The sequence below is a fragment of the Neolamprologus multifasciatus genome, chromosome 17 (genome assembly GCF_963576455.1).
Source record: "Neolamprologus multifasciatus chromosome 17, fNeoMul1.2, whole genome shotgun sequence".
Classification (NCBI taxonomy): Eukaryota; Metazoa; Chordata; class Actinopteri; order Cichliformes; family Cichlidae; genus Neolamprologus; species Neolamprologus multifasciatus.
Genome location: NC_140455.1, coordinates 25,986,167 through 26,007,941, shown reverse-complemented (window position 1 = coordinate 26,007,941; position 21,775 = coordinate 25,986,167). Strand labels below are relative to the sequence as shown.

The 21,775-nt window shown below is 38.8% G+C and overlaps 1 long non-coding RNA gene across 1 annotated transcript in view; it reads right to left on the bottom strand.

The window, feature by feature from the left end:
* The window catches only part of LOC146499507 (uncharacterized), a 90,193-nt gene that overhangs the window by 18,648 nt on the left and 49,770 nt on the right, over nucleotides 1-21,775 (bottom strand). Inside the window, exon 4 of the long non-coding RNA XR_014870134.1 lies at nucleotides 10,663-10,917. This is a non-coding gene — a long non-coding RNA (uncharacterized LOC146499507). The remainder of the gene's footprint in view (nucleotides 1-10,662; nucleotides 10,918-21,775) is intronic.

Genomic DNA, 21,775 nt, shown 5'->3' with positions numbered 1-21,775 from the left:
TCTTGAACCCTGAAAGGTAGCATTATCTGGAAACAACAGAGAAAGCAGATGATCAGAGACAAAGACCTCAGGGTGAGAATTTAACCCCCAAAATGGGGATTCTGTGTATAATATAAATGAAAACACCATGAAATGAGACATGACTCATTTAACTCACAAAATTATTTGAAATCGCAGTAAAACACTGAGCTTATTTAGGACTGACTATGCAAGGAGCTGGTGGGGACAGTAGTAGTAGTATTGCCTGTTACCATTCAGGGAAAGCCTTTAGAAAGCATCTCCAGGACAGACCCTTAATGCTCAACAGCTACAGAGATGTGAGTTAGATTAAGAACCTTCTCCTTGAAATCCTGTGGAAAATAACACTGGATGGAGATTTCAGGTCACAACCAAGTTTCCTCAGTGTTAACCAGACCCAGGGTGCAGGCTGTGCGAAGATGCTATTCAAGACAGTCCAGCATACAATCTAGGAGGCACAACCAAAGGACAAGTGTAATGCACAGAAAGATAGGTGCTTTACTTGATTTAGAAGTAGCACAGTTTCAATGGGATTCACCTCTGAAAGTGGTTGAGAACAACAAAGCCAAGATCATTTGGGATTTCAAGTTCCAACCAGACGCGGTGATGGTTAATAGTGAGCAGAAAATGGCAGTAATCATACTCTAGACGGTAAAATCCCAGATGAGAGTAACATCAGAAAGAAAGAACACAAGAAAATTGAGAAGTAACAGTCACAAGCAACAATCCTGCCCTTTCTGGTAGGGTATGTATGTCTGTGACAAAGATGAAAATGTACATTTTCATCTTTTATTTTTCTGCACTTTTCTGATATTATATTTTCTGTTTGTTGTTATACTTCAATATTATGTTACTATTCATAATTGGGAGTACTCTTTGATATTTGAATCAAAGGCTACTATCCATTGATGCACTCAAAATCTAACTGAAATGACTCCAACTGAAACTGAACTGACACAGAGACAGAGCAAAGACAGAAACTAAAGGCTAAGGATTTTTCAAAGTAAAGGACGGCGAGATTGCCCTTGCAGTGGGTCCACCATATCAATTTGATTAAAGTGTGAAAGGACACTTAAGATCTCAATTGCCAGCACATTAGTAGTCTACTCAGCCCCCTGCCTTGAAATCCACTGGCTAATGTTTGAGGTAGTGGTGGATTATTTGATTTCACTTAGATATGTCTCTGCATGTGAAATCAAATAGCGATTAGATAATGTGTGTGCTAAATATGAAAGGGCCTGCTTCATTTGGAAGATTGATTAGCATTTCAAAAGTTTTTTTTTCCCAAGCCAGAAACACAACAGTCAGCTCTGCAATATATGTAAAAGAATTAAAATGTCAGGACCTATTAGATGACAAAGATTACTATATTTCTTCTCCGGCATTGATGTAGATTACACATCAAAAGGGGTTGAGCAGATTTTCTATTAGACCTAGCTTAGAAGAGTCTCTTCTCTTCTAAGCTGAGCATAACGTAGGTCTGAAGAGAAGAGAAGAGGAGAGAAGAGGTGGGCATCAAAAGATCTTTTCTAAAGTTTATTTCTTTTATGCTTTGCTGTTCCATATATCGAAAGTTATTGTGCAAATTTCCATTACATCTGTTTTTTCAGACCATAATAATCCTTTTTTTTTTGGATAATTGGATGCCAGTGTGATTTTGGAGGCGCAAAGATGTGGAGAAAAGACTAAAACATTGTTTACCAAGATAGCTATTGCAGAAATTCAAAGCTAAAAAAATAAATAAATTCAAAGCTAAAATTTACCCAGATTTTATATACCTTATTTGGACCATATAAAACATACAGTCAACTCGGAGCCATAAAAACCTAAGTACACTTATACTGCTTCCATAGGACTTAAAAGAGTAGGTAGCAGGCATGTGCTGCTAATCAAATACACTTGATTAATCGATCACGTGCAATTTTCAGCACCTCTATAAAATTAGACATCTTAGCAGTTTGCTGGTCTGGAGCATTCAGGTGTGTATTAACGCAATGTCACAATTTTCCCTTGAGTGGATGTCCCAGTAAATTACAATGAGGGTCAGACCCTACAATGCTCAGAGAACTTGCAAAAACCTGAAGAGGTGCATTTCTACACGGCACGTTAAGTGCTAAATTTCCTGACAGTGCAATTAGAAAAAGACTAAACAATAATGGATTATCTCTTCGCCTTGGACATACGAGAATGTGGAGATATATGGGCATAATCCATAGCGCCACATTTGGTAAAAACCAAATACAGCATATCAGTACAAATACCTCAAAACAACTGACAAGCATGGTGATGGAGGGCTCATGATTTGGGCTTGTTTTGCAGCCACAGGACCTGGGCATGTAGCAGACATGGTATTCAGAGATCATCATCGAAGTATTCTAGAGTAGAACAGCAACAAATCTACAACAGAATGGCTGAGAATGAAAAGAATCAATCGCCTCAACCAAATTGAAAGACTGTGGCTTGACATTAAAAGAGCTGTACATAAATGAATGTCCGCAAACAACAATGATCTGAGGCAACGTTGTAAAGAAAAGGGAGTCCATAACAATGTGTGAAACTGATAAATAGTCACACAGAAGACAGTTACTTCAAGGTATTGCTACTAATGGTGGTCTACAAGCTACTGACTCATGAGGTGTGTCCAGTTTTCCCTGGACTGCATAAAATCCTGCAAAAACTCTGTTTTTCACATGACAGTATTTCTATTTTTTGAGACAGGAGTGAGTCAGTTCACATTCTAAAACACAAATCAGGGCAAAACTTCTCTTCTCTCTGTCTCAGTGTGTTTTATTATGTATACAGACAAAATCATCAGCTCCACACTTGAGTTTCATACCACTGTGCCTCTACATTTTGTAAGTCGTTCATCCATGAAGACTCATCCGGCAGTCAAAAACCTCATTAAACTCCTACCTCTTTGACGTGAATAAGGGACCGTCTAAAGTCAGAGAAGAGGCAATTGGATTTGATCTGTCACTTTACCATAAATGTGTTCATTCAAGGCCCGTGGATTGCTTCAGCTGTGGCGCTCATCACATTCAATTCTTTAGCCCTGGATCCAATTTTCAGAAAACTTATTGGGGAACCAAAATAGCAACAGAGCCCTTTTTTTTTTTGCTGATCTCCTGGTTAGAAGGTAAGACAGTCCCTTGATAGAGTGCTATATTCTGTATGTGTATGTAGGCTTTAAACATGCACACATACACACCTTGTGCAACTTTTGAGGTAGTGAAAAAAAATATGCAACAGTTCCTGAAGTAGTTTCAGAGGATTTTTGCATATCTAATATTGGTTTCCTGCTATTTCAAATGCAAACCTCATAGTCTCATAGTGAGACTAATTCAGTCCTAACATAGCAGCATATCCAGCCAACAAAGATGACTCAGATCACCAAGGGAACAGAGACGATTCCTTTTATGCTATTTCTTATTTTTTCTCTCATCTTTTCTAAGTCTGTCTCTTCACCTCTCTGACTGACTGTCTCTGACGGGCTTTTTCTTATCTTCACCTCCATTTTTGCCTCTTTTCTTTATCCCAGCCCCCTTTTCTAGCCCTCAGAAAACCCCCCATCTTCTCTCTGTCTCAAGTCATCAAGCTCAAATTCTTTCTCCTCATCAAGGGAAACTGATTGAAATCCTAGGGATAGGATGCAAGCCGATGCTTAAGGGACAAGGAAAACACACAGATTCCTACATGCACCATGCGTAAACAGAGAGCCACACATACAGTATACACACAGGCACTTGTGCTAATATGCTGAAGGTTTGCCTGGGGCGATGGTAAAATCAGTCTCTGCATTTACAGCTTAGTTTTTATTTGTTTGTGAGGTAGGCTAAACTGTTTGTGTTTAGAAAGCTGAATCTGTCATCACCTTAACTATTCCTGCAGCAGCCACCACGGAGAGGTAGGACTATGAGCACAGGAGGGCAAAGGTGTTTAAAAGAAGCATATATTGACATATGCAGTAAAGCTGCATCACTGGTAGTCGTTTACCAAGATAGAACACACAAACATAAGCACAAAAAAAGAGATTAAAGGGATGAATACACAATTTGAAGGCGGAAGAGTATGAAGTAATTTGACTGAAATGTCCCCACAGGATAAAAGAAGGCGTAAAGTGGGTTTGTAGTTTGTATGTTTATGTTTTTATCTGTTTGTGCAGATTTGGGATCTGCATTACTCCATGTGAGTGTGTGAGTGCATGTGCTTGCTTTTGCTTGTGTGTGTCCGCACATATGTGGGTGTGTGGCTGGCTAGTGGTTATGTAAGGCACTAATTGTCATGCAGTGCGCAAGGTGCAGACACTAACCACAGACATGAAGCTTTCTGCAAGCCCACAGCGATGAATTTTAAACTAATTCTAAATAATGTAAGTGCAGATCCAAGGGAGATCATCAAAACAATTTCTGCCTGCTTATATCTGCTAATTCTTAAGTATGGCTCTATGTTTATTTTATCTTGAGTGTAAAGCTGTGCACTTGTGAGTATAATGTTTGTATGATATGCTTTAATGTGTCTCTTTTATGTGTGAAAGCAGATTTTTGTGTTTGTACACCTAAATTGAAGAGCCACAGTATTAAAACCAGAGTTCATGTCCTTATGCCACCCAACACTCTCACCCTTTTTGTCATCAATATAAGACTTTTGGAGGTGTGTTGTGATGTCTGCTACTGTGAAGTTGGGTTTCTATCCCTTAGGGCATGTAGGTCACGGGGTGGGTCCTCTATGGATCAGGCTTGTCCCAGCAGATTCTCAATCTAGTTGAGGGTTTAGAGGGTGGGTCAATGCCTTGGACTCTACGTAGTGAACCCAAGCAATTCCTGAGGATTGTACAGCAATGCTACAGGAGGCCGCTGTCATCAGCAGTGTTGGGGAGTAACGGAATACATGTACCGCCGTTACGTATTTAAAATACAAAATATGAGTAACTGTATTCCGTTACAGTTACCGTTTAAAAAGGTGGTATTTAGAATACAGTTACTTTGTTGAAATAAATGGATTACACGGCGGTACTTCCCTGTTTCATATTGTGGCGGGTCAGGACTGTTTGGGTTTTGTTTGACAGCTACGTTCTGTTGTTCCAGGTGGCAGCGTTACGGTTGCCATGGTTACAGGGTGACGCTCTCTCTCTGCGTGTTTCCTGGGTGAGAGAGCGCCTGTTGTTGTTGTGCTAAGCTAACAGGCAGAATGCTACAGGTATAGCTCTAAAGAATGTAGCATCATAGGCAGTGTAGTCCGTGCTGCAGGGAGAATGGACTATCATACACGTTATGTATCTGTGAGCGAGGGAGGGAGAAAAAGGAAAAGTACAAGCTGTCATCGAGCAAAAACGGGAGCTGGAAGCATGCAAATATAATAATAACCACTGCAGCCAAGAAGAGTGCCTGAAGAGCCCAGTTGTAAGTAAGCTATTAAGACTCGACTGTACACCGTGTTCGTGTTTTCCTCCAAAAACAATAAGTTCCGTTGGAGCAGCCTTTCAACGCCTCTCTCTGTCTCTCGCTAGCAAAGTTGACCCAGACAACAAAGTAAAGCTAGTTTTCGGCTACGAGCCCGACACAGAACCCACCGTATTAGCCAGAGGTCCCTTTACTACGGTTCGGAGCCGCGGACCTTCAGTAACAGTAATAAATCACAGCAATAGTACATTCACCTAGTTGTAAACAGCATGATAATATATTACGTAATCCAAAGTATTCAGAATATGTTACTCTCATTGAGTAACGTAACAGAATACGTTACAGAATACATTTTGGGGCATGTATTCTGTATTCTGTAATGGAATACATTTTAAAAGTAACCTTCCCAACACTGGTCATCAGCACTGCCACTGAGGGAGTGCTTGGTGTACGTGTGGGTGGAACGTGTCAAAATAACTTCTACATGAATGCTACGACCCAAGACTGGCCAGCAGAACACTGTAAACTGTAACACAATGAGCAATGTTAGGTTTGGTTTTGCTTCTTATTTTTCTTTGTCCGTGTTTATTTGCCACTTATAAGTCTGGAGGATTACATAAAAACTATGAAGCAGAATCTTATGAAACCTGGAAGAGGTGGCCCAAGTGCAAAGACAGGAAATGTTCATGCAAATACTCTTTTCTTTTGTTTTCAGTTGTAAGATAAGGGATTAACCTCTGAGGAGGACTGTGCTCTCCAAATGTGTCTTTAGTTAGATGAAGTAATTTGGCTAAAATCCTACGGTTCTGAACCTTTTTGGAGTTTGAGCTTTCAAATGACTCCTGTCATAATATCAAAGAATAATTTAAGAACAGAGATTTAAATATGGATGAAAAATATCAAAGAGCATAAAGAAATGAGTTTCAACAAGAAATATAATCAATTTTATATGAGAAGGTTCTTGGGCAATTTTCAGCCTATGTTCGTTAGGACTTCTAAGACCCACCACAATTATGAGCAATACTGCCCCTCACTTACATTATTGATCATCTGTTATCCAATTTTAGAAAAAAATATATGCTGGCCTTGTCATCCTCTAGGATAATCTGCTTTTTTAACTGGATGCCACTACAACACTAAAACCGCAAATGGGAAGCAAAAGAAAAAGAAAAAAAAGGAACATTTATGAGAGATGAATTGCTGTTTTGCAATACTAATACAGTTGATAAAAAGAAATTCTACCCTCCCAAGAAGCTGAATATTACAGGAATTTGTACTGCTCCATCTTTGCCATGTGTTTTCTATGAATCCAATCAGCTACTAACTACTAAGTAGTTTTTAATATAATAATAATTATTATTATCAATAGGAGCATTAGTAGTGGAGTTTGGGTATTCTTGTGTATTTTTATAGCAAATGTTGTCTTTGTCATTGTGAGACATCCTGCCAAGCTCTAACCCTAACAAGCAATGACATCATTTTCTTCAGAATCAAGTTTTCATTTCCAGGAAGTTACTTCTTCACGTGTTTTTCCATTGTTTATTTTAATGATTCCCATTATAATTAAAATCGCATAATTTTTAATTTAGTTGGTTTAAATATTTGAAGCTTTTAGGGTGTTTTAAGATTTTCTTTTGTTTTTTTTATTTTAAAAAGAGGATGAATGTTGGGAGGTTAATTGGTTTATTAATGGGTTTCATTAATCAGTGATGCTTTAAGGCCTACTATGTCTGACACAGATAACAGGAATCACAGAGGAGAAACGAGACTGCTAAAGTGTTCATTGGACTTTCCAGGGAAAACATGAAAAATCACGTTTTACTGTAATATGTAACAACAGATTTTACATTGCTGCTCAATATATTCCACAGTGCACACTGCAGTGGTTCAATTCGCTTGAACCAACGCTTTTCCTGCCCTCCAGACAACCATTAATGTCTTAAACTCTTGAGGCACTGGTGAAAAAATGTACAAAACAACTCCTTGACAGTATGACATGGAAGAGCAATATCAGCTGTTCTGAAAAGGTTATGAGTCAAGAATTGTCTTTGTCTCTTGCTGTGTGTCTATAACTCACCAGGGCTTTGCTTTGGTGTTAAATGGGATGATAACATGCCAGAGGAGTGAAATCAGAATCTTGCAGGAGAGCAGAGAAATTGGGTGATCGGTGCCCCATTCACGCAATTGCTCGTGCCGTACACCACTTGACACAAGAACAGCTCTCTGTATAAATTTAACTCATGTTAGGTGACAAGAGTTCCAGCGAGGAGCAACTGGACTCATTGGAAACCCAGCTGTGCTGGTCCAATTAATTTGCCTCAAGGTACAGTACATTACCACATCCCATTATATGAATAGCTATCTCATGGGGTTCACACAGTTCATGTTGTTAAACCTGAGAAGAAATGGAATGAGTCAGCAGATATCAGCAAGTAATGATGCTGAGAATTTAAGACTGGACAGGACAGAAAAAGTAGATGCAATTTTTGTGCTTCTTCCCATGCAGCCAGCAGGAATCAGATAATTCCAAGTCATATTCACAAAGGCTATTGTTTTTTTTTTCTTTTTGACACCAGTGTTCATGTTCAATTCTTTCAAAAGGTAAAGCATTCAGTCAAAGTCAATCACAGCACAGTTGCTCACAATTGCTTCTTTTCTATAACCACACAATTACAATATTTATGAGAACTCCTGCTGATGGAAAGACTATTTCGCTGTGCCCTCTCCCCATCTCGTCTTTTCTTTGTGGCCCTTATTCTTTACTGTGGGCTTATTTTAATGAAAAGTGTGACGTTGAATCACTCAGGCAGTCGGTGGTGTTGCAATCTCCACAACTTAGTTAAGTGAATGAGTATGAGCTGATGGTGCTAAAGACACTGACAGCTTCCAGATTAAAAACATTAGCAAAACACAGGAGAATAATGGACAATATCCCTCTTCCTTTGTGGCCCCACATTGTCCCTCAGAGCCTCAACCAACAAATCATATAAAATGACTGAAAATGAAATGTTCATTACAATAACATCAGACAACGAGAGAAAAGCTTGAGAGAGAAATAAGGAAAATGACTGCATTTAAAAGAAGCGAACAGAAGGGAACACAAATGTTCCCATCAGGGTTGAGAATCTTCTAATACAGCTCTGCTGGGGGAAGATTATTGATAGTGAGTGAATGATTGTGGGTGGGTGGGGTGACATTTAAAATACTCCCACCACTAAGGCTTCTGCTGCACGGCTTCTCCTTCATGCCATTAAACCTCACTCCTATAATATGCATCGGAATTGCTACTAGGTGGTCGTTCCTGTGCCTCAGCAGCCAAGAGAAATCTAAATCATTTGAACTTGAGAGTTGTGTCCTGGTGAGAGATGACTTATTCATAGCACAGTGTATGTTCCAGGGGATGATTATCTACCCATGGGGCCCACCCTCCTACGAAGGGCATTCTAAAGAAATATTAACCTGTGGTATAGCACTTTATGCATTGCCTGACGTTTCTGTTCAATGAAACAAGAGAAAGAAATATTATAGGATTTTCAGAAGGCATAAAGTTATTTAAAGCTGGTTTTATCAAAGCAAGTTGCTCATTCATAGTAGGGAATGACTCACAATCTGATATTGCTGTGATGTTAGTGTTTCTCCAACATCTAAATTATCTATTGAGTCAGGATCATCATTGCAGCTGAATAATGATATTGCTATAATGTTAGGGAAAAAGAAAACAGAAGAAATATCCACATTTTGGGCTTTCTACTGTAACATCTAGTAATATTTTGACTATTTGAAAGAGTATACTACAAGTGAAACCATAATCTTTTCCTAATGCCTCAGTCATGGAGGTCTAGAGACTGGTACACATTGATACACCAAAACTAAACTAAACTAAATATTCATCCCACTTGCTGGAGCAACATTATTATTACTTTGTTGAAACAACGCCAGCACATTAATACCAAACAATGAAATAACACAGCACAGCAAAGTGGTTATAAGAAAAATTAAAAGGGTACACCAGCAATTAAATATTTAGATATGTCTTACATTCCAGCACAGAAAATACCCTCAAAAAATAGACACATTAGGTTAGTATAATAACATAAGGTAATGGTAATATAGTAATGCCATTACAATATATATACTACGTATCTGAAAAATAGACTTTTTTTACTTGCTGAAGGAGATTAAAGTATTCTGAAGACAGGAATCTTTGCAAAAATATACTGTAAGATCATCCATGGTGCAATTAACTCACAATCCCAAATGTAAACCTGTGAGGTTACAGAAAAGCTGATTAACATTATGAAGATACATAACACATGGTCCAAAATAGAACTGCAGGCCAGTTAAAATCAAGCAGTAGCAAGTTTTGTTAGGCCCCCTTTGCTTGTTAAATAACTAAATTTTCTCTTTTGAAAACCTAAATATTCCCTCATAAGAGAACTGCATGAATTTACAGGCTGAGTAAGAATTTGTATGTCTTTTGAAAAAGGATACAACTTACGTTTTTTTTTGTTGTTTTTTTTTTTTTTTTGGGGGGGGGGTTATTCAGTGTCACTAAGTATGAAAAACTGATGATTGTCATGAATCGCAGCTTAAACCAACTCTGGAAACTGTACAAGGGGCTTAATTATCCAATCTTGACATTCCGACATACAAAGTGAGTCTGATTACTATGGAGAACAAGAGATTCACACCATGGTCCCGCCCTATGATATAAACCCAAAAATCATATTCAGTGCCTATTCAATGTCAGGTCAAGACATGAAAGAAGTTCTGAAGGTATACCTAAAGTTTTCACAGTCTTAGGCCTGAATACATAGGCATTAGTGCAGCTCAGATCTAAATTTCAAATGGCAGATTGTGCCCCCCGGAGACAACTACGCAGTATCATCCATTTGACAGTTACGAGGTGATACAGTTAATTGCCATTAATTGTGTTCACCTGGAAACACCAGGTGTAAAACAAATCCTGATTAGAATAAATTAGATCCTGTCATAATTGAAGCCAACAGGGCTCGGCTTCCTGAGATAGTACGAGTATCACACATAGACTCGAGTTCAACTTAGGTCTTTCTAGTATAATAACACAGATCCTACACCAGAAAATCTGCACAGACACACTCACGCTTCTCCTCTCATCATGACACACTGAAAGTATTATGCATTGTGTGCACTGTGTGTCCGAATCTACAGCATACAAGCCAAAGCAAGGCAAGGCAAGGGAACTGTGGGCAACAGTGGTACCTACTCTTGGGACAGCAACCATTTCATGGCTGGTCACTCTGGCCTCTCCGAGCGCAGTGATGTGATCGATCCACACACACCCTCTCCTCTCTTCCTGCCTCTCCCCGCGTACCTCCCCCTCTTCTAGGACATTTTACGCTGGCTTACGCAGTGATGCATTTGATTGCACAGCACCCCACGAGGGCCAACTCATCAAAAACTTGATCCACGGAGAGACAGGTGGGGGAATAAGTTTGGCGAAGCTATCTCAAGTGGAAACCTGTGGATAAGATAAACTCTGTTTAAAACTCAAGAAACTAGTAAGCAGAACATTTTCACAAATTGCAAAATACAGTATCATGCTATGAGGATGACAGTCAGTGTAAATGTACAGAAGATATCTGAGCAAGGCATGAAGGCATAAAACGCCAGCTAATAAGTGACGTAGATCACTTAGTGTACCACATTTCTATTTATGTTTCTACTTCTAAGAAAGAGCAGCACTCTGTTTAATATTACAGTTACAGTCACTGTACATCCACAAGAGAACAGCTACCCAATATACCCTCCGTGTCCTTCATTTAGTCTTGTCACTGCTTCAGACAGCCATTAAATGATTCAGTGGGTTGTCTCTTTACGTGAACTTTTCCCAGCTCTACACTTTATTATTGATAAGACACTGAGCGTGAGATACTCAAATATGCGAGATTTGAAAACCTCTGTCAGAATGAACGCTCTTCGCTCCCAAAGCCTGTACTGTCACCTGCCGTATCTGTCATGAAATTGAGAAACTGACTCTGTGTGCGTGCATGTGTGTCTCGTCCTCTAGCGTGTGCTTGGAAAACATGACACCTCATTATAGTTCGGACATCACCTTGGCTCAACCTTTGGCCTCAGGCATTGCCAGTAGTCTGCTTCACACTCATCGGCGAGCGTTACAGGTCAGTTCAAACTCACCTCGTGTACTTGGGCAGCAGCAGTGAGTAGCTGGCAACTTAAGAATGTCGTCAGGGTATTCAGACCTTTCTAAATCTGCGCATTCATGTTTATAACCGCGAGTATATATGAGGAATCGGCATGTTGTAAATCTGTCCATGTTCAGACCAGAAAACTAAGCAGGGTGCTCTAAGCAGGATTTGGTTGGGCAAACAAGCTCTGTGAAATGAAATCTGTTTGCACAAATGCGAGACATCGTGCTTGATTGTGTACAGCTCCTGGTGATAGAGCCAAGGGAAATGGTAAAATTACTTGTGCAATCCTTTTTGTAAATGTTCCAGTTTATCCTTCTGTCTCCCCCAGTTTTGTTGAGCACACTCGCTCTCTACTCATTCCCTTCATCTTGAACTTTAAGTGTATCTCAAACCTTTTTTTGTATCAGACATATTTTGTGTTATCTTGGTACTGAATCGCACCATCCACATGCACGCATATGTAAACACATTAGTTGCAGGAGCAGCCAGGGAAAATAATAAAGACTTGATCCCTGAGGCATTACTCAGAGTTCCTGTGAAACTCCCCGTGCTGACCATCAGCACCTGATTCCATTTCCCCACAGCGGCAGGCATGAGATGTGTCAGTGTCTTTATTTCTCTGTTTTCTTCCATCAGTGTATATCGTTGGTTTGCTTTCCCAAACATATGACTTGGCCCAATCACATGTGGAGAGGCCCATAGAAGATAAAATCTTATAATCGAGACTTGAATACAAGGAAACTCTCTAAGTGGTGACCCTAGGTTAAAGCTATTACTGCACTGCTTTTCCATTATCAAAACTGAAAAGGTCTGGACGAAATGAAGCAAATAAGTTCTAGAATATCTCCTGACTGCCGAAGGTCCATAAAGCTTTATTTTCCACATTTATGCAAGTTTTCACAGAGATCATGCCATCGGTCACATTTAGCACTACACCTACAAGGATTCTTCTGATTGAGCCTGGGAAACTGCTAGCAGCAATAGCAGCTTAAGGTGAGTATCCGTGCATCTTCACTCTTTACTAGTTTAAACTGTCAAAAATGCAGAAAAAAAACAAATGCATATCACGCGCATACTGAATGCATACTAAATCAGAAAAGACAACCTTAGCAGTCTGTATGATATTGTCCCAATTACCATATGAATTATTGAGCTTATGGCCAAAAATTTGTTTTCTGCGGTTGCAGTGACCTTTAATATTGACCCTAAAATTCAAATCAGTTAACCCTTTTGTCTGAGTGAACTTTTTTAGGGAATTGACAGACATTCTCTCAAAGCATTTCCAAAATATACCTTGCTTTATCCCATGTTTATTTTACACTGGAACAGAATTTCGAAAATGAACATCATGCAGTTTTAAGCAAGATTTTGAAAGTAGAGATTGACACTCTTTACTGAGGTTATGCAGCAAGTGAGCAGAACAAATACTGGTTTAAGGTACTTGTGTGTCAACTTTAATTACCAGAAATCCTTCAAAGAAAAACAGAATAAGGGTTACGGGAAAAAATAGACAAAAAAGAAAACAAAAATATGTAATATTTTCTATGAAAGGGAAATGTCACGAGCGCTTTTATCAGCAACAAAAATGTGTCATTTAATAGGTCATATGTAAAAGCAGTCGGGCTTTTCGACAGTGATGAAACCATTAAACTACACTATCACATTTCATTTACAAAAATAGTCATTTTATCCACAAAACAGAGGTGGTGTTCGGCTCCTGCTGCCTTAATTTGAGAGCTTGGGTGCCTTAATGAGCAAGTCCACGTTCAAACTGGTGTGCTAAGACACAAAAGTCACAATCGTGACGGGCATTTCTTGTATTCTGTGGGATAAAAATGGCTGTTTTTGTTAATGGGATATGATGGCTTTGAAGAGAATGATCACTGTGTTGGCATGCAGTTTTGTCATTTGTTTCCACACATACAGTTATAATCAGAACTCTAAGTTAATGTTCACTGTTGGACCCACAGTGTCTCATCAGGAGAATTTGAGAGCAGCTTTAAAGTTCAGAGTGAGAGTGGCTGCACACTTCTGGGAGCGTGGTGAGAGGAAAGTCACAAACACTGCAAACCCTTCACTGGAAAAAAAAATGCTTTCGTTCACGCAACCATATCAGCCACAAGCACTGCTTGCTAACACCACCCAATACCAGCATTTCTCACCAGCTGCTGACACTTGTTCTTCCTCTCTTGCCCTCCTTCCTTTTGCTTCTCTGTACTATTACTGCCTCTTCTCTTCCATCACAGACAAAGAAAATAGATGGTTTGGGTCACAAAAATGGCTTTGTGTGCAGGAGAGAACAGCCTGCCTCACTTGCACAAATTCATGCATGCACATGTTTGTGACTGTGTGTATACAGTGGTCAAAGACAAAGCCTCTTTTGTAATTATAATATGCAATTGGATTACATTGTTACAACCTGATGTTTTTGTGCAAGAATTTAGGAGGCATTTCAAATCCGCAAGCCTGTGATTGAATTAACTTTTGTCGTACGTTGGTGTGTTATACACCGCAGCAGGATGAGACGTAGGTGACCATGTACTCTATGCATATTCCATCACACTAGTTGTTTCCTTGGTGGGCTTTGTTCAGCCTGTGTTTGCAGTATGTGCTGTGCGTCCAAGCATGTAATTCTCCACTCAGGGTAGCTGCCAAAGGTTTTGCACGCTACCTTAACTCCTGCAGTGGGAGAGTGTCACAACACTGCACTTATGTTGATGTGCCATCTCTCAACACTGCTGTGGAAATTTACATAGACTTCAGAAAACACAATGATGTTTTAGGAAAAATAGACCTTATTTTAAAAGAACATCCATAAAGGGTTGATCAGGTGACTTCTGTCTGGACTCACCGAGGTGCAACCAGAAAACTCTTTCAAACTAAACCAGGTTAAAGAAAATTACCTTCATGACTAACACTAAACTAAAAATAACAATCCTTGCCAACTGAAGCACCAATGTGCCTGCTATGAACAGGTGAACTTTGAACAAATAGCTACTTTAGCTGGTTGACATTTCACTTTGTCTTTCATTTTTTAAATGAATACCAGTCCTGTCTGCTTTTAAGACAATTTTTAAAAATAACTGCTGACTATAAAAACCCAACAAAAAACCCTTCAACTAGTTAACATTAAAGTTACATTTAATGAAGTCAACTTAGACTATAGTTATGTATGGAATTAATTATACACATGACTCTAGCTTATATCAATTAGTCTAATATTAACAATTAGTTAATATTAGAGAATAACATTCATTAAGAAAGCCCATGAAACGAGTGCCATCACATCTTCATTTAGTAGCTTTCCCACACATGAAAACTTACTCCAAGCGTACTTCTCAGTTTGCAGCGGAGCACTTCACTACTGATTTTTGGGTTTTGAATCAATAAAGACATTTTGCGCTCTCAAGGTGATTGACAGGCTTGGTGCTGCAACTACTAGCGGTATACTGGAGCTACAAAATATGAACTGAGATTTCATTTTAAAGCTACAAATTATATAGATGGTAAAACATACTTTTTGGAGTTATTCTACTTTTAAAGATGCTTAAATAGGGAAAGAACCAGAAGAACTGTACATACATAAAAGGCCAATCAACAAAAACAGATGTGTGTTACATGTGTTCCCCTCATGCAAGCAATACAATTTACTTGCAAAACCATAGAATAATTTCCATATCTCTTACCTCTAGTACATCATATTCATGAAAACATTTCTCAGGTAGATGTTATATGTGTTTTCACAAAACAGGAAACTATATCATGAGATATCCTTGCTATATCAGAGCAAGGACATCTCATGTTGATGGTGGCGTGTGCTGTGCGCGTCCATTTTGTTATATGGCAGAGCCATTGCAGCTGTCCTTCAGTGATGCTGACGGAGGATATAAATTCATTACTCCCTGAAGCAGACAACCCATCATTCAAAAGACAGGGTTCTGCATTCATATACACTGCACACTTAAGTGTGCAAGTGTGCAAAACACCCCTGTGTGAGTGTACAACATGTGCTGCACACTTTGTGTGTTTACACTGCCCAGGCTGGTGTTGTGTGTGGATGTCAGAAATGGTCAAAGTCAAGCGGATAGGTAGGGTTAGCTGACTCTTATTCAACAGTAGCCATAACAGAAGCTGTCAGGAATATTGAGTGACAGCATTTAGAGCAGACAGCGCCACTAGTCATGTCACTGACATAAAATCTACACCAGTCGAGGAACCCATGATCATTACCCTCCATTTATCGCACTTCAAATATGTCCTTTTTCCAAGACCATCAGCAAATACACAATATTTGTGATTATTGATCTGAAGCGGGTACAGTATTTGCTCGCATAATGTGTGTCCGTGTGTTTCCATCTACTCAAACACATGCTGCAATCCTTCTACATCACATGTGCTTTGTGTAGTGGGCACCATGGTTATATTCATCAAATTTGATGGCAAAAGTACTAACTCAAACTGGCACTACCAGAAAAGTCTGAAAAATGAACATGACAATTACAGCACATTGCCTGAGAACATAAATTTCCTCTATGTATGAGAGATATTTTATTAAATAATGGCATGTTTGATACAGGAGCTAACCAAAATTATTATGGTCCAATAGATGTTAAATATTTCAGTCATGACTACTTAGAAAAAAATCAGGAGTGAGCAAGTGACATGCCGTCTCTAAAGCAGTACCTGTGGTTTGGCACAAGTATGGAAATTAATGTAAAACACAAACAAAAACACAATTTCAGAATCATTTAGAAGGAGATCCGGGGGGGGGTATTTGTATTTGGTTTTTTGGGGGTGTTTTTGGCTGTTGACGTTTTCTACTCTTTACCACTGATGATTTATAACTCACAAAGGTATAGAGGATATCGCTTTAAATGCCCTGAAATAGGCTCTTCCTCATCCACCCAGTGAAGTTATTCAATAGCCACCCAATATGGCAAGGACAAATGACAGCTATTAGGGTGCAAAGCTTCCAGTTGCACTTTGGTCTGAGCTTCTCACCTACTGATTATACTGAGCATTCATCAGCAGGAAGATGAAACTCAGTGAAAGATTCAGAACTCCAGCCACCGTCTCCAAAAAGATCATTATTTTCTTATTATCGCTACTAGAGCAATCTTATATTCTCTCAATCTAGAAATGTCACTCCAGGACTCATACTGTACTTGATGTGTTACAAGATTCAAGAAAACACATGCAAAAAAAAATCATAAATATTTTAGTTTTTAGTTTAACCTCTCAATTTTTTTTTTAAATTTAAAACAAAAAATAAAAATGACTGCATACTCGGACTTCAAAGCAGTGAAAAAATTCCACGTAAACACATGAACTTGCAATACTGAACTTTGTCATTGATATCGTGAGGACAAAGAGCAACACATTAGCAATAAGTGCTGATCTTTCTTTGTACATTAGCTTGGAGGAGCTTTAGCTTATTTCATTATACAGGAAAGCTTCAACTGTGAGTTGAGGTGTGTTTCCTCAAATAAATTGCTTATTTCAGACTATCCAAAATTTCTGTTGCATTAAAATCATTACCTCGATTGTGGACAGGACCATCAGAATTACCACTTACTACAGAGGTACAGATGTGTAAAATCTAGTCTTTTCCTCATTAAATAAATACCAGTGCCATCCATCAATATGTTTCCACTTAGGTAATTCAAATCACCAGTTAATCTGACACCTGGAAGCAAGACTAGACAAGATTCAAAGCCAGTACCTTCTTCCTGTGAGGTGACAGGGCTAACTACCTTGTAATGTATCATTTTAATAGCAGATAAGGTTTCTGGTTATCTTTTGGTAAAAATATAGACATGTCAGAGTTCCCCCACAATGTTTTTTGCAATTGCATGGTGAAGAAATGATACCTGCCATTCAAGGTTTGAGGGGGTTCAAAGAGATTTGAAGAGGTCATACAATTCAAGAAAGCTCAGACTCAAAGACACTGTGGTATTTCACCAAAATGTCATTGTTTCTGATGTTACCTACAGTGAGAAATGGGGAAAAAAAAGACCTGCATGAACTGGGCAAAGGAAAGATAAAATGGTAAATGGCCTGTATTTATATAGCGCTTTACTAGTCCCTAAGGACCCCAAAGCGCCTTACATATCCAGTCATCCACCCATTCACACACACATTCACACACAGATAGATTTTTAATTTCTTCCCACCTCTTAATGTGAGGCAACAAAAGAGAGAGCTATAGATGAGGAAATTGAATTGAACATCTGAGTTCAGCAGAGAAGAAGAGAGTAGAAAGTGGTATAAATCTGAGAGGAATAAAGTAAAGGGGTATAAAGAGCAGATTAATAGAAGTGGGTGGAAATGTAAAACTCATCAAACCCAGCAGTGCACTGGTGAAAAAGAAAGGCAGACCTCAAATTGCAGTATGCCACATGGGTATTTTTGTAACAATCCATTATGATCAATGGTAGAAACATCTAGATGAATTTACTATTATGAATTTATTAGAGTTTGAAATCAAGAAAGAGGGGCATTTGTGCTTTTATTTGCATTCCTATTGAGTGCTCTTTTTATGACACTACTAAATCTTTCATGTATGAAGAGATTTACAGTACAGAGATTTATAGTTCTTATGGTGGCTGTTTTGATTGTGATATGCTAAATAACATCAAGCAGGAGAACTGTCACATGGGGTTTACATTTAATATAGACTAACTCCCTTATATGCCATAACATGTTTCCATGTTTGTTGGTTTCCAAGACAACCTAATTAAGGAACTATTCTGCTACTGTGCCAGTCGACCGTGTTTATCTGACTCCAGATATTTAATAAAGGGAGCTTCCGGTGAGATATTACCCGTTTCACAACATAATATTTACCCGTTCTTTGAGTTTCAGTGTGATTTTCTGCAACATATAAAGCGTGTGAACGCTTAATCACGCTTTCTGCTTTCAAACGCAGAGATCTTACCGTCTTACGTCAAATAAAAACAAGATCTTCACTCTGAATCTTAATTACATTTTCCAAAGTAAGTTTGAAGTATCTTTTATTTGGATTTCATACAACAGATAGTGGAAATCAAGATCTTTCTCTATAACCGATCTGAAATACCTATTTTGTTCTTCACAAGAGGGAAAAATGCAAACCATGTCTATAAAATCCACTCTTGTGAGTTATGCATACTTATGTGTGTAACTCATACAAAAGGACAAATCATAAAACTGTGTTCAAATGGTGAAAAGGAGGCTAGTTTAATTGGCCATCACCAATGACAGCCTGTGTCATGCCTTGTGAGCATGCATTGTTAGCTGCAGATTCTTGAAGGCAAAGCTCACAGAGTGAGTCTTCAGTTTCAGGTGAGATTGTTAAATTGGTAAGATCCGTGTGCCCGACCAGAATTCAAGCTTTGCAAAGTGATAATGGGGATAGCCTAGCCATAAAGAGAAAGAACACAGTTAAGAAGGTATGCTAAAAAAATTGGTCAGGGTACTTTCTGTAAGCCATAAATCGCAAGCAAATGTGTAGTATCATCAGTGGGAAAACTTTGCAATCACATTATTTAAAGTCTTTTAAAAAGGAGGCCTCAACTGTCCGGGAAGCTGCTGGTCCATCAATTGTCTAATTACTTCTGAGTTTTTATTTTGTTAAAAAAAAAAAAGTCGGTTAAAGCAAAAAGTCTGCACTCCAAACACGTTGATTGATTAAAATCCACTGTGCTGTGCTGAGGCACAATTATATATATATATATATATATATATATTTTAAAAAAGTCATTGTCCAAATACTTAAGGATCTATCTCGATGTAACTCTAGAGACACACACACACACACACACATATTAAATCCATCTAGTATGCAAAACATGTGAGGGAATGTTTACTTGTCCTCATTATGGTAAGTATGGTGAGTGTGTCAGTAACACAGTGTCTGCTGGGAAGCCATGTCAATGCAGAGGTCAAAGTAACGTGATGACTGTGACAAATTAACTATGAAATAAAAACACACCAACATCGCAGAGTCAAACATGAGGTCACAGACTGAACTAATGGCCTGTTAGACACACAAGGTTTAGCTACGAGTTTTGACCACCCAGTGATGCTGCAAATTACATCCCAATAGCTTTTGGATAATCAGAAAGTGTCACAGCCAGGGACTCTTTGGAGCAGTAACTATGACACAGGAACTAAATAAAGAAACTCAATTCAACTAATTCTCCTGTGAGACAAAGTGAATACGGAATGAGGAATACAAATCTCTAATTACAGCATTCATAACACCCTGAGCCCATTTATCTTATTGTGTGTAGACCAACTCCCGCACTCCTGTACCACTGAAATATTATCAATGGATCTATATGACTCATCCATTTTAAATCACTGGTTTCTTAGGTAAGGGATCGTATAGGGATTTACAAAAGATATCTAGTGAGGCTCAATTCTGATGGCTTGTAAAACATTACTGCCCCAATTCAAATCACACCCAACAAGACTTCAGCAGTGAAAGCTCTATTACGACATACTGAATAGAGAGAGTAAAACTGTTCTCTCTTATTTCAGCATATGAGACTGCTATTCCAGATATCTACACGTATTTGGCATTTAAATGCCACAATGGGCTTGTTAATGTATATTAGTAATAAACACAAGAGAATGCAAGTCATGACAGGTGAACAAAAGGTGAAGGGTGTGTATTTATATATGTGTGACCGTGGATGTGTCTCTGACTTTCGCATCTGTGGAGTCTGCGCCACATCTCATCAGTATTCCGAATGAGTGTGTCCTGTTTCCATCAGACGCCTCATCCCCACCCCTAGCTCTCATCTCAGCGATGCAAGGCACGCGTGTGTCCATGCACAGAAGCATGCACACGCATGGTGTATGTGCTTAAAAGTCAGCTTTGAGATAAATGGGAGAAGCTGCAATAAAACTCCACACAATGACGAAGCGGAAAAGTTAGGTGTAATTTGTACTGGAGGAGCCAGCAAGCCAGATGTGGTTGGTGCTTTTATCACATTTATCACTTTGTTTCATGCTGTTTGGGACTCCACACCGTAAAACTTTTGTGGGAGAAATTAACTATTTTCTAATGATTAGCTTAATTGTACTAGCAATTAAATCTTCTACTAACTGCTTACTGTTATTTCTTTCTTTCTAATGACCAAAGACACACAAAAAACATAGAAAAGTGTGTTGGCTATAATACAATAAACTGATGGTAAATATATAATTTTAAACACAGTGAATTATTATAATAGATTACACTTTGTGAACTTGGAGGGCTAGAGATACCTCTTTAAATTTACTTTATTCGAATAGTGTAACATTTACTTTCAATGAAGTATGTGCAATGTGTCCACCTCTCATATGCAGGTTTATGGCAGGGAGCATGAGGAGATATTTCCAGAGAGGTGGTTTTTGTAGTCCCCTGGTGTGTTTGTCCCCTGTGCGCATCTGTGTGAGTGTGAGGAAGACACAGAAAAGTTGTTTTCTGAAGAATTGTGAAAGTAACACAGAAGATTGAATTTTGCTCTTGAACTGTTCAATAAAGTCACCAAGAAGAAGTTTTCTAAGTTGTTTTCTGGCCAATTAGAACATGGCTTCATTGTTCAGCTCTCTTATTTATGGTGAACTGCAATCCTCCCGAACTCCACTGCAATTCAACTTTGACAAACAGCTTTCTGAGGGGGGGAAGAAGGGAGAAGCTCTTCTTCTACATGGTCACTGTCCAGTTTGTCAGGTTGATGGTCAACATTGGTCATAGACAATGTTGCATAATGTTACTTTGTAAGATGAAGATGTTTTGGCCTTTGATATTACCTAATTTACGTTTACAATCTTATTTATACACACTACAACTATAAATCTATTGTGAAATAGGGAATAATAATTTGGTAACACACGAGGACCTCTGCTGAGCACAAGCGAGCCATTTCCAAATATTGAGCTATGCAGAAGTAGACATCATTTTAACAACCTAGTTGCAGAGTTAGGTCTGTGGCACCTCAAGAATGTCCAACTGGGAGCTCCAACATCATGGAGCAGGCTTATTATACAACCACTCTTAGCAACTCCAATGTTGCCATGTTACCCTCTACCTACAACCGTCACCCAAAAATAGTCCAAGTTTATTTTATACCAAAGCCACTTCTAGGTAGACAGTGGGTCAGACAGATGAATGTTATAGAGTATCTGTTCAATTCT